This window comes from Bombus flavifrons, chromosome 14, assembly GCF_040668555.2.
Source record: "Bombus flavifrons isolate JBK064 chromosome 14, iyBomFlav1_principal, whole genome shotgun sequence".
Lineage (NCBI taxonomy): Eukaryota > Metazoa > Arthropoda > Insecta > Hymenoptera > Apidae > Bombus > Bombus flavifrons.
Genome location: NC_138455.1, coordinates 6,847,917 through 6,862,336, shown reverse-complemented (window position 1 = coordinate 6,862,336; position 14,420 = coordinate 6,847,917). Strand labels below are relative to the sequence as shown.

The following is a 14,420-nucleotide window of genomic DNA, read 5'->3' as shown; positions in this document are numbered from 1 at the left end:
CTTCTTCCATCAAAATATTCATCAAATTTTTCAATTACTACGAATGTGTATCCTTGTGATTATAGTTGCCTGGCGAAAGTATCCCAACGCGTATAGAAATTCCTTATGAATATATTACGCGCGTTACGTAAAACATTTGGAAATTTAATGCTGCAAAGAGACACGGCTATTGAATTGATTATGTTAATGAAACGTATGTGCGAATATTACAATGAAATGTACCGTACGAACGAGATTTTTTAATGTTTTGCACAACGCACGAATTATCGCCGTACCGGTGCAGCAATTGAAGCAGCTGCGACAAAGCAGAGGCCAAAGAAGACGGTTGTTTCAAACATTTTATTTAATGGAAAGGGTCATCGAGTAACAATTGGTTTTTATTTAAATGGAAACCAGTGATCGATAAGTGTGATAGAAATTCCTCGAAGAATTAAATCAAGGAATGTTAATTGTTAATCGTTCTCGTTACGAATAACCGTTATGAACGATTAAAATTTCGTTTGACTACCGGCAGCCGCTATCGATGAGGGAAATTTAATTTTCTGATTATCAGTAGCCGATATAAATGATCGAGAATTTGTTTGATTACCGATAACCATTATCGACGTGAAAAATATTTTCTAGTTACATTCGGCTATTGTCGATTGTTAGCGACATTATCGATAGAATGGAGTTAAATAAATTGAATAAATATACCGTTTCATATGATAAGAGTAGAGACATAATGCAGAGCTTCGATTCGATAAAAGCAAATTTTAAATGCTTCGAGTCGTGCCGCCATTGATGCCAAGCAGCGGTATAATAATTATATGGAGTCTTATGAAATGATTTTAATTTGATTTTAATAAAATGATTTTAAATTGAAGGAAAATAAAAAGAAAAAAATATGTATATATACGAACTGTGATAATTCCCTGCGCATTTCTATGTTTCAAAATCGTTGTTATATTTTGTGAAAATTATTTGTCTGGAAATGTTAATATTTGGTAAAATTAATTTAAATTAATATTTAATGTAATATTAAGAATTAGGTTTTATGATGATTATAAACTATAAGTTTCCAAGTTTCCTTTACAGCATCGAACCTTAATCATCTACGAGTATCTGCGAATAATTTCACGATCCACTGTATATTCCGTAAAAGTAATTAGAAAATCATAGATTTGCATAAAAAACGTGTTTCACGTGAAATTTTTATTGCCTGTATAATCTTTTTTCTGATGAATATTCTCGTTAAGCGTATCCTTTGATATTTCAGCGAGGCACGTGCTTTACGTGTAGCCTGCGTTATTTCGATAATTCTTTAATTTTCTTCTGTACCGGTAGCTCGTAAGAATATTTCAAAATTCAACCGCACGTTGCATATTTCACGCTGACAATATTTACGCTTCGAGGAGCTTGCCTCTAACTGCATCATGCACAACGCTGGCTATGCCAGTGTAAGTATAAATTGGAGTATAAACTACCTTTTGTAGTGCAAAAAATGCATTATCCTCTTCTGTCTTTCATCTTTCTCTCCCTTGCGTATTCTTCGTCGATTTACTTTCACTTTTTCCTTTTATCTCGGGGGATTCAGTCTTTCTTCCTCGTTTTTTTCTTCTTTTTTCCTCTTTTTTTTCGCAGAATTTCTTGGCGACATCTCATTTATCTCTCGACCGCGATATTATTTGTTTAGAATTCGCGAAATAAAGTCGATCTCGTTGGAAAGAAAATTGAGAAAATTTTGGCGCCAATATTAAGATTTGAAATTCTTTTTAACATAAAGATTCACAAATTTTCCAATTTTTCCCTTTTTTTGAATTAAACGAAGTCCTTTAAAAAAATCGTTGGAAAAAGTGCTTGGAAAAATTTTAGCAAAATAAAATTCGTATAGTAGTTTCCATCTTAGAGGTCCGCCGATGCAGGTGCGTGTCTCGTGACTCAAAGCTACTCACGTACTGTATCACGTTCCGCTATATTTTTCTTTGCTGTACGGTCCGTGTCTTTGATCTATTTCTCGTTGTAACTACTCTAATTGCAACGGTTTCTCTAAATTGGCAGAAACATACTACGAACACGTTTCATCTATAACATTATATGTATATACAGTTTCCCCTCTGAAACAATATAGAAACATAGAACGTGTATTACGTGGTTTCACTTTTTAATTAACGATCATCTAGCCTTTCTAGTTGCCGGTGTACTTGCAGAGCTTGCATTAATGATGCATTAAAACTTGACAAGTTTTAATTGCGCCTTATAATTAAAGATACTTTGAAAAATTGCGTTAAATCGATTAAGAAAAGATTGTTAATTAACTCGAAAAATTGCATTAAACGAACTTCAAAAGATCTACCGGGCTTCTACAACCGACGATCAAAGTTACTTTGAAAAATTGCATTAAATCGATTTTAAAAAGTTGCATTAATCTTTCACGATTTATCATTGAAATTACTTTGAGAAATCGCATTGAATAGACTTTTAAAAATGTGCTAGATTTATAATTAATATTATACCGCTCGTAATTAAAAAGTTCATTCCAAAAATTGCACGACATCAACGTAAAGGAAAAGTTTGCTTTGAGGAAAATCACACAGTGGCTATAAAAAGTATCGACATACGCCGTTATTTTCCAGTGAAGCGTTATTTTATCACGTTCTTCGTCTCATTTCGATGATGATGAACTTCTGTAGTCGTACAAAACGGTGTGCCAATATTAAGTGTAACTGCTGTATAAAACCGACTTTCTAATTTTGTGAAAATGTGAAAGCAGAAACGAATTTTTAATATTCCACACTATTTCAAGTCAAGTACATAATCCAATTATAATATCTTTATTGCACTGCAATTACAACACCTTTGCTATAATCCAGTTATAACACTAACGCTATAATCCTATCGATCGTATGAGAATTATAAATTACAATACTCTGAAGAAATTATAGAAAATCGAACTCGATCGATCTTGTATGTCATTCATCGGTAGTTCAATTGAAGTTTCATGTCGTCTGAGTTCGTCGTATGTTAAAATGCGATCGTAATGATGAATGAAATCGGGTCCGGTGAATTTTTCATTAAAATATCAGAGAAAACAATTTCGGGATTTATCCGCGGTTTTATTGGTTGTCGTTGAGTGGTTCTACGGTGTCGTTTGTCTCACATTCGTTTAACGAGTCCTCTTGAGACCTGTCAGTTGGCATACAGCAAGTTCGTTCTTCACCAGACAATTCCCGCTTCTATCGCTACGAATTTATTAAATCCAGTTCTATACGTCCGTCCTCCATCCCCTTATTTTCGTTCGAATACTGAAATACACGTGGAAAATAGTTTCCTAGGAAATTAGGCAGCCCGCTTACGCGTGCATTCAGGTCAACTAATTACAGCTTGTCTTACCCACGCTGTGGTTTGTCTTCTTAATGAGAAACTCGAGAGAACAGACCATTACGGCGATCGATTGCGTTTTGTTTTTCTCTTTAATTCGAATTTATTTGCCTCGAACATTTCTTAGAATATTCCCCAATGGGATCGTGTATTTGCCTATACACGTAAATATGGAAAATTAATTGTACGTCAAATTATAATAGATTCGGATTTTCGAGTAATTCTTTGGCTGATAGGTGGAAAAATGCAATTGGATTTTCGTGTACAGAAATATTTTTCAAGCTTCCCGCATTTTAAGATACGTAGGTATGGAAGTTTTGCTCCTATTAAATTAGATTTGGATCTGATTCTCTGTTCGAAAAGTGGAGAAAATGGAATTGCATTTTCGAGTATGAAGATACTTCTCAAGATTCTTCTTATGTTTGGAAATACAAAGATATTACAAAAAAATGATTGTCCGTTAAATTACATTTGGACTTTCGCACTATTTTTCATTCAAAAAAGAAGAAAAAAAGAAGATGGAAGGTGGAATTGAATTTACAGGTATGAGATTATTTTTTAAAGTTCGCGTATTGAGACGTGGACAAGGTGTTGGATCGTAAATAGAAGTTTGCTTTTTCGATTATAATCAGCACGGAGATTCATTCACGGTTGTACATTCTCTTTCCTGTGAACAAAACCGTGCATTGTTCATACACCATTCGAAGGAGTGGAAATTAAATTCTCATTGAACAATGCACGCTTTTCCTTGACGAGTTTCACCGAACGAAACGACTAACTACTTTCCCTAATCCTGTGCTTTTCTTTCATAGTATTGTTCATGTCTTTTGTTGTAAGCTTGTTCGCTTTGTATTTAAATGGATTAATTCAGCAATAGGAATCCCTTGTAACTACAATTCCAATATAACTCCAGTGTCTTAGAAGTGGATTAGAAATAGCAATACAGATACTGCAACGAGAGATGTACCAGTGTCAATTATATCTTCATTATCTAATCTCTATCTTAATGATCTATACCTATAATTATTTAAATGCATATCAATCTTTGTCGTCAATTAAATTTTTAAAATCTGTTTGACTGAAAGTCTGAGCCTGGAGAACGTTCCGTGAGCTAAGTTTTTCCATCGGCGAACATAATTCCTGATAACTAGATAACGAATTTCCCTGGAAATTCATATTTTTTCAGAGTATGATTAATAAAGTAGAAAATTGTTTTACCTACCAAGTATTATAGGGAGCATTATACTTTAGATATTTTCTACATTTTTTTCACATCATGTGCATTCTATGCAATTTTGAATTTTAAAATTTTCCACGGATGCATAAGAAACCTCGGTCTACCGACAATCGCTCGTTTTTTCCAATTTCATTCTTTACATAAAAAGGGTAAAAATAAATTTATCATAATTCCATAACAAAATAATAAAAAAATAAAATTTTTTAGAATATGATAAAGGAATGCGTTTACGTGATCTGTAGAAATCTGTATCAGCATTCCACGCTGTGTTTAAGTATAAATATAAAGCATAAATATTAGCATGCAAGAGTGGCATTTTAAAATGTCTGAGAAATGCAATCGGCTTATGCCACGCGCTCGCCGGAAACGTGCTTCTTTTGTACATATCTGCCTTTGTAGCTACCCTCGTATACCTGCTCGCGATCCAACACTCTGCATAAACTGCACCAGTCACGGTATCTTGCTCTATTGACTCCCTGCTTTTCACGAGTTCACCGGAAAAGTTACCTGGATTCGAAAAGTTACGTACCCACTGAAAAAAAAAAAATATATATATATATACAGAGTGGTTGGTAACTGGTGGTACAAACGGAAAGGGGGTGATTCTACGTGAAAAAAGAAGTCGAAAATATAGAATAAAAATGTTTCGTTTGAGGCTTTGTTTTCGAGAAAATCGACTTTAAATTTTCGCTCGGTACGCGTGCACTTTATCACGTCTCGTTATAACGGATCTCTCTGTAGATCGTTGTCTCGATGGAAAAATAAAAAAAAAAAAAAAAATTTTATTCTATATTTTCGACTTCTTTTTTCGCGTAGAATCACCCCCTTTCCGCTTGTACCACCAGTTACCAACCACCCTGTATATGAAAACAATTTGAAAGGGTTGATGCGATCATCTCACGAAGATACATATTTTATTATCCTATCAAGATCAAATGGATTTTACAATAACTCGCGTATGTTAGTGTTTAGTTGGTTTTTGCATATGTTAAGAGTGGAATTTGAAGTTAGTTATCGGAAATTAAATTCGTTGATACAAAACGTTAGAGATATCTCGCAGAATAAAACACAGCTGTTCGATCAGCTGAGAAAATCTGTCTTCAAATATTGACACGGGCAACATCGCAGGTTCTAGAAATGAGATTTTTGTTGTAGATAACGCGCCGTTGTTATTTAACAATATGCGTAACACATAAAGACCTGCAGCTTGGCTATTACGCGCCCTTACGTTAATTATATTCATATTAAAATGCAGCCACGTATGACTGTACAACCAAATAATTTTCATTTCTTCGATAGGTCCACGTGAAACTTCTACAATATCAACAATGAACATTGTACTTGGTATATTTGCGCTCTGTACATTTTTGAATTATTATATTTTCCTTAAATGCGTAACGATCCCTTGGCTTAATATATTAAAAACATACATATTTTCGCAGTACTATAATTAATATTGTACTTTGAATATTCTATACGCAGGATGCAGCCGAATAACGTGCGCGAGCAGGCATGAAGCGATTCCTTATGAAAAAATAAGAAAAGAATATGGAATAACATTTTTTCATATATCATTTCGTTTTTTGAGAAAATCGAGTTTGAAAATTTATCGAGTATATCTGAACATGGCTAATTCCGAATTGGACAACAGTAAATAATTGATAGGACAGATAAAAAAAAAAATAAAAAAAAAAAAAAATAAAAAAAAAAAATAAAAATAAAAAAATAAATTTGACAATTTATCATACGCGTATAGTAGGCCAATTGTTAAATAAACAGGCCCAGACTCTATTTTCTTGAAAATGAAGCCTTAAACGAAAATTTTATTCGCCATCTTTTACTTATTTTCGCATAGAATAAACTACTGACTGATCCTACCCAGTCGGTAATTAGCCAAGTTCAATTATACCTTGCAAATTTTCAAGCTCGGTTTCCTCGACAACGGAGCGTCGTGCCGTATGAAAAAAATTTTATTATGTATCTTCTTATCTTTTCGTAAGGAAACACGTCGCTACCCGCTTATATATATTATTCGACTGCACTCTATATTTTTGCACGTTTGCATTCGTTCTATGAATTAATGTCGCTTTAAATTTCCACGAAGATATAAAATTCCACAGCCTAATTATTACACGCTCTTATAATAAATACATCCACGTTGAGACGCAGCCATATGCGTATAACCACGTACAACAAACGTTTTTATTTCTCCCAAAATTCATCGCAATAATTAAATTTTCATAACGAAAGAAATCGCTCGGATGTCCAAGCTTCATTGATAAAAAGGCAGACTGTAGAAGGGTACGGTCAAAACGAAGTGCTGGAACGATGGGGGCGTCCGGTATGGTGGGGGCTAGACGGCAGCTGTTTGCTCGACCGCCGAGGGTCGCGTTCCATGTGTACCCGCCAGTAATGCCACATCGTTGTCGCCGGCTCTGCAACGAGTATCGTGTGTTTATCCATGAAACTCGTGTCGAGAAACATTCGTGAAAAATGTGACGTTTAACCTCCGTGAAAGTGTGTTCGTTAGTGTGTGCCTTGGTATGAATCGGAGAAAACTACAACTGAGAAAAGGAAGAAAATAAAATGGAGAAAACATAACCACCCGGTAACGACAAGAAACATCGAACATGAAGAGGTTGGAGGAAGAAATTGTTGATCAGTGTTGTGAGAACTGGTTACGCGATCGAGGCACGTTGGTCGACGACTTGTAAGGAGATTCCGAGTTGGCGGTGAAACGTGGTGAATTGAGAAACAGAATGAAAAGTGCGTGGAAGGTGACAGGTTAAGTTTCGAACAGGGGACGCTTGCCTCCAAACGGCACTGCTCGGTCGGTAACGCGCGAGAAATCGATTGTTTGCTTGAAGAGTAAACGTTCAAATAGCATATCGCAGTTTCTTTTATCTATAGTTAGAAAATTAATTGATAGCGAGTTACCTTGTATTTATCTTTCAAGAGTTTGACGAATTGAATTTAGTATAAGGTTGTCAAGAAGATACAGGTTATGTAAATTTTTTTACGAACAATAATGGCGACGTAATTGCTAGGCAAACTTGATCGTCACTTAATTAGTCATTTTATAAATGTGGACTGCATAATGTTCATGTACAGGTCGTTAAAGTGAATTAACCTAGTTAGAGAGGTATAAGGTGTCGATCTACAATTGGGATCGTCACCGTGTCACAGAGTGTACACAAATATCACGTGTCGCGAGTGTAACATCCAAAATACAGGTAATCTATTACGCTGACAGGCGTATCTGGTATCGAGACAGTCATTTTTGCCACGACAAGTATTGGAAATTAATATTTATCGTCAGATCAATCGATACGTCAGTCAAATATTTTTTCCTCGTACATATTGTCGCTCGATCTACCTTTTCAATTGAAACGATTAATATATTATCAAACTTTTCTATAAGAAAGAAAATTATTTTTATCGTATTCTTCGTACTTAACCTATTATAATTTGAAACGATTAAAGTAATATCTGAAGAGACTTTTCTAGAAGAAAGAAAATTATTTTTATAATATTTTATTAACTTGCAATTGCGAAATAAGGTTGAGAATGAGATTTTCGAATATATGCGAAGTGTGCAACCGCGTTATAGCAGAAAATGGCTGTCGTCAGACAAGAGTACATAGTTCCTTTTCCTTCTTGGGAAACACGATGAACGCTATCTCAACTCGAATGGTCGACTTGCTCTCGATGGTATTCGAGAACGGTAGTGAACGGACGCACGTGCGTCCTTGCGAGGTAAACTTCTATGCATGGAAGGTTGCATAACCATAAGTCGATTCGTTCATGGACATTTTCCCACCAGTTTTAGGTATTTTCTTTCGCTTTTCTTCACATTTCTCTTGATATTCCAAAGACATTGTCTTTTCTCTTTCGACTATCTCATATATAGAATTTTCGAAAAACGTATTAAACGTTGCTTCCTTAGAGAAAAACATTTTAGCTTCATCAAGATTAATTCAACATACATATATGTATATGTATATATTTATCTTCTTTTAATTGAACACTTTAATTAAATAATAGCAACGAAGCTTAAATATTAAAGATATGATATTTTGTAAGACCAGAGAATGATAATTATTTTTTAATATTTTTCCGAGGAAAATAATGCATACATACATAGTATGTGGTCATTGAGCGTTAAGTTTAACTGTTCGTAAACATGTTATTTACTATAACGTTAAGCTTAACGCCCACTGGTCTGGTCGTTCGTGTTAGTAACGCGTTGTGCAGCAGCGTTAGTAAATGGTTAAGGTTAAGCGCGTACGTTATATTTCTTAGAATCAAAATTAAAAATGATTACGTATCTTTTCCTGGCTTTAATGCCCGCCCAGCAGCGATTGAGTCACTGTTTATTTTATGTTATAATAATGAAGCGAAGGGCTGACTATAATATGACAGCAAAATCCACTTAAACAATAAATTCGTTATCAAAATCATGTACATATATTGTTTGATGGAATAATAACACTTAAATGTAACTTAGAAAGTAATAAACGTGAAACAACTACATGAGTCAGAATTGATCCAGCCTTCGCCGAGGGTTAATATTTTAGCTTCATCTCTATCATATGATCTCACGGCAGTTTGCCTTCTTCTCGTTATTATGATTCACCAAACGACGAGTTAAAAATTATTATCATGAAAAATTAGAGGGACGTTACTTACAATAGCACGTCTCGACAATATTCATCGTAGGTGTGAGTCTTGTATCCTCGTAATCTTATATTTTTATGGACACAAAGAAATAGTAAAACAGATAGATTTGTATATATTATGACTTATATAAATTGTTCAAATTGCGAAAATCGTATTTGGTTGTTAATTTCGCATTGTAATGTAATAATTAGGTTGCAAATATTTACGCGTATTTTTATGAACAGGAAGAAATGGAATATATCAAAGAATACTAATTGAAATACTAAAGAAATAAAATATAAAAAATTTCTAATTAGAACGCTAAGGTAATAGAGGCTACATAGAGATTTGTTTTTTATTTTAAATCTTCAAAATATTATAAATTATATATGTACGTTGTATAACGGATACCTGACTTGCAACATTTTGTACATTTTTAAGTATTACGCGTATTCACAGTCTAGTGGTATCTTGATGTTCATCGTGTTGCTATGTTTTTGTAACACGTCGTTCGAATTCATTAAGTATGCGTCTTGAGTCAGTTGGAAGAGCTTGACGAGCGGAAGGAGGCGTTCGTCTGGTGTCAAAGAACCGTAGTTTCACGCGGCAAAGGAAGTAGATTGCAGTTTATCGTAGACGGTGTTCCGATAAGGGAGACAACGCCTCAAAAGGATCCATTGTTAACGTTTTCATCTGTCCAAGGCCGTTCTACGTTTTAATTGCCCTAATTCTCGCGAATCGTGCGCTTTATTAGAGAATTTTTTTTATTTTACTTTATCTCAGCCTGTTAGTCCGGTATTTTTTTTTAACGATTTGTTCGTTTCTATAGTTTCAATGAATCACGCGTTCTATTTGGGAATTTCATAATAATCGAGAAATGATCCGCTGAAAACAGGGTTTTACTTCACTTTATCGAAATCCGCGCCAAAATAATGGAATCTATCAACGGTGCAGATATCCTACAACACACATCACTGAGTATATTTAATTTTGATAGAATATTGGATTTTTGAATAAGCAACTTGAATTTATAAACACAATTCGTTCACTCCACAAGAAGCTACGTATTGTTCGTAGAAAATCATTAGTTTCTCGTTAACTTAACGTATAAAATAAGTATAATACCATATATAAATACAATATAAAATCAAATAGGTACACGTATACGATATATGGTCAATATATGTAAATATTGAAAGGATTAGTTCAATTTTCAACATCGATAACAATTTCTGTCTTAATCTGACCGCGGCGAGGATCCAAGAATTACCGTAAAAAATTGTTATTTCCTCACCTGACGTTTCCCTATTAGTACTTTCCTTAACGATTCATTAATTTCACGGTCGATGGCTTGTTGGTGGCACGCGGTTCGTTACGGAACAACGCTATATTAACAATGCCAGAGTACAGTAACTTCAGAGAAAATGGATTGTAATTTATCGACGAGATATAACGAGCACGACGCGATAAAAGAGGACAGATGCTTTAATTACTCTTTGTCAGGGTCAGGAGAGTTTCCAGGCTTCCTTTCCTTTGATATCGTACTTTTCGTCGAAATCGGTATTCGTATTCCTTTTGCGAGATTAACACAGAGGACACGTGGTCGTTCGATTCCTAACCCGGCACATCGAATCAAACGTGGCTTATAAAAGGCCCCGTTAGCCGCAAATCGTTTTTTCAGGATTTCTGCTTCGGTGACAGCGCGTCGACGCTTGTGCAGAGATAAAACAGTGGCTTGGATGCCCGTTTATTACTCTGTCTTTTGTATCCTTTGCCCTCGTTGCCCTTTCTCCTGGTTTCCCGCGCCTGGATCCCCAGGAGCAATGTTCGTTGCCTCTGATCGCTGTCGAATCAAAGTTCACACATTCGCATCCGATTTTCACTTGCCACAATCTTGTACATTAACGAAGATTTTTCATACAGCACTTATCTCTATACTACTGTACTTTGCATAAATTTTTATACCTCTGTGCTTCTGTATTTATACTTGTATAATTTGTAAAACAAAATTCTAATTTAATAATAGCAAAATAAATAATAATAGTAATAATAAAATGATAAATCTTTTTATAAATTAGAATTAGAAATATGAAAAAAATACGTATTACATTATTCGTAAGTATTAGGCATTCAAAGCTTATGATTTCGTAGAAGACACAATAATTAGTTGAGATGAGACATTGTAACTGCCATAAGACAAATTTTAAAAGTTATTAACTTAATTATATCATGTTAACATAAAACGTGAAATCTTTTTATAAATTAGAATTAGAAATGTAAAAAAATACATATTACACTTCGTAAGTATTAGGCATTGAAAGCTTATGATAGCGTAGAAGACACAATAATTAGTTGAGATCAGACATTGAAACTGCCATAAGACAAATTTTAAAAGTTATTAACTTAATTATATTATGTTAACATAAAACGTGAAACATTTTTTTGATTATCGGCAATCCTCGTCGGTTTTTATTAATTTTACTTTGCTTACGAATAACCATTATCGATGACGAAAATTTCATTTTGGTCATCGAATGTTCATTTGGTATCGAGGGGAAGTGGGATCGAGCGGCGCGGAAAATCACGACTTGGCTATAAAATGATATTTCTTCTGTCTTTTCTGTTATTCCCTTCAGCACGTTCCAAAGGGTGATTAATCCAGCTCCATCGAACAAGAAAACGCGAAGCAATTTTCCGTAATGTAATCCACTTTCGTTGCTTGGAGCTCTTAATGGTGGCGAAAAAGTTGCTTCGACAGGGAAGTAGTAAAAGTTCTAATTTCATTCGACTCCCGAGGAAAGTAATATCCTCGGATTGAAGCCCATCCGATGGAATCGGCGTCTCGATGCGGCAAAGCCACTTCTCTCTATCGAGAAGGAAAAGAAAAGAAAGAGATCTCTTGTTAACATTGTTACCGCGGCACGGGTTGCTCTGCTGCGTTTTCTAGTTAAATGAGACTCGAAATAGGCTTCTATAATATCGAGAGAATTCGAAAGGCAATATAAATGGCGAACGTGTATCTCGTTAGATGGTAGAGCCTCTTCGTTCTTTAACGTCGTTGGAAATCTGAGCGTGGAATTACGACGATACGATCTTTCGTAGTAACAATCGTGAGACAGTAATCACGAAGAAGAAAGGGGAAACGGAAGCGTTATTAGTGGCTATTAGCACAATAGACGTTAAAACGAGAGGAAGTTACTGCTACGTATCCTCTTTATCTCTCTATTGTTTCTTCTACCCCTTCTACTATTCTATATCCAGATACATATTTTCTCGATGAAGAAATTGATGTACTCTCTCGCTTGTTAACCACGATAATTGCCACTCGGAAAAATTAGGTATTCCAAAGAAATATCGATAGTTTCTCTTTCTTCGATAGTCTCAAGCTCCGAAGCCGATAGTAATTGCCATTTGAAGGAATTGCTGGAAGATAGTATTGGTTGCTTTTCTTTTTTAAATATTCGAAGCTCTGAAGTCGATAATCACGGCTCGTAGAAATTAATGAAACATAATATCGCGTTTATTTTTTTTTTTTTTTTTGCTTTTTTTAATATTTCAAATTCTAGAGCCGATAATTTACCGTTTGAAGGAATCAATGAGAGATTATTTTGCTTGCTTTCGTCTTTGTCATATTTGAAGTTCGAAAGTGGAGGATTTTGCCGTTTGAAGGAATCATTGAGAGATAATATTGCTTGTTGTAGAGTTTGTAATATCTTAAGCTGCAAACTCGATAATTGCTGCCGTTTGATTTCTCCAGTTTCTTAGAGCGTCGACGGGATCTTGGACAAATCAATCCTCCCCTGACAATTTACTTACCTCTGGCTTTAATTATCCCATTATCATCTCGACGAGCCGTAATTACCTCGTTAACTTCTAACGAACTCCAATCTGTATCGCGAGAGAGCGATTTTATTCCTCTCGATCGATCCGAGTACGTCGAAGCTGCTCGTGTTTCTGCAGTCCAGTTGGTTGCAAAACATACAGTCTCTTACATAAGCCTACGTACATTCTTCAATCCTGAAATAATTATAACAACGATGATTAGATTGTATTGAGAAATCGTATTAAATTTTATGTTGATTGAACATATATTTAAATTTACTTATATATATACGACTTACATATTTAAATAAGTAACACAATTCATTAAAAAAGTAGACTTATTATTACATTAATATCTTTAGAACCCAAATATTGAATTTTATTAAATTTACATTATATATATGAAAATGATATACGTAAAGAAGTGTTTAAAATTTATTAATTTTTATCTCCAGAGTAAAACATGTATAAAAAATTCAAATTTATATTCTGCTGCACAGGTATAAAAAACGACCTACAATTTACGATCTTTCTGGCATGGAAGATCGACATTTTTGCAAATTTTCTGTTATCTACTATGTCCTTTTCTATAAATCAAATACGTAAAATTCAATAAGCGTACACAGACCTGTGTGTCCGACTGTACATTCTTTTACGCTGCGTGCTTATCAACATTTCAAAATTAACAATTCGACCATCTGCCAGCCTCCAATCGTCCGTCTGTCGAGTTTATCTAATCATCGACGTGCTTATAATATCATTTCCGTCAGTTCTGTTTAATTTGCACTTACCTCGGCTCGTTCCTACAACGATTTTCATATCCATCGATTTTTCTTTTTACGTATTATTTTATTGGTTTTAGCATCTACGTCTTTTTTCTCTCGTGACACCGTTTACTTTTCGATAAGGGCTGACCAGTCGATTTTCCCTGCGCATATATCTGCAAGGAATTTCTATTTGGCGTTCAAATCACAAGTTTCGTCGACAACAATAGTCATTCTATCGAATCCAGCTGATTGATCTCAAAGAGAATATTCGGATGAGATCGATGCTCAGATCGATCTCTATTCTTCATTGCAATGGTGAGATGCGTCTTCTTCGTGAAGCTTGCAAAACCACTTATTTCACTTTCATCTTCTGGTCTAATTGTATTCGTCGACAAACCATCCATTTGTCCGATTTCCAGGTTTCCTCGAAGTTTATGGGCAAAGTTCGCTAGCCAGTTGCTTCGTTCAGTACACAAATGCTTTTGTTCGTTTCCAGTCGCATATCGGTGAATGAAGCGCGTGTTTCATATATTACTGGGTTGGCAACTAAGTGATTGCTGATTTTGTCATTAGGT

The 14,420-nt window shown here is 34.8% G+C and overlaps 1 protein-coding gene across 7 annotated transcripts in view; it reads left to right on the top strand.

The window, feature by feature from the left end:
* wake (ankyrin repeat and fibronectin type III domain containing protein wide awake) overlaps positions 1 to 14,420 on the top strand; it is a 204,317-nt gene that overhangs the window by 164,514 nt on the left and 25,383 nt on the right. Inside the window, exon 1 of one of the 7 annotated variants that reach the window (XM_069127196.1) lies at positions 6,994 to 7,830. The exons of the other annotated variants lie outside the window; for them this stretch is intronic. The gene's annotated coding sequence lies outside the window, so the exon portion shown is untranslated. Of the gene's footprint in view, positions 1 to 6,993; positions 7,831 to 14,420 lie in introns of those variants that run through there. 7 annotated transcript variants of the gene reach the window in all.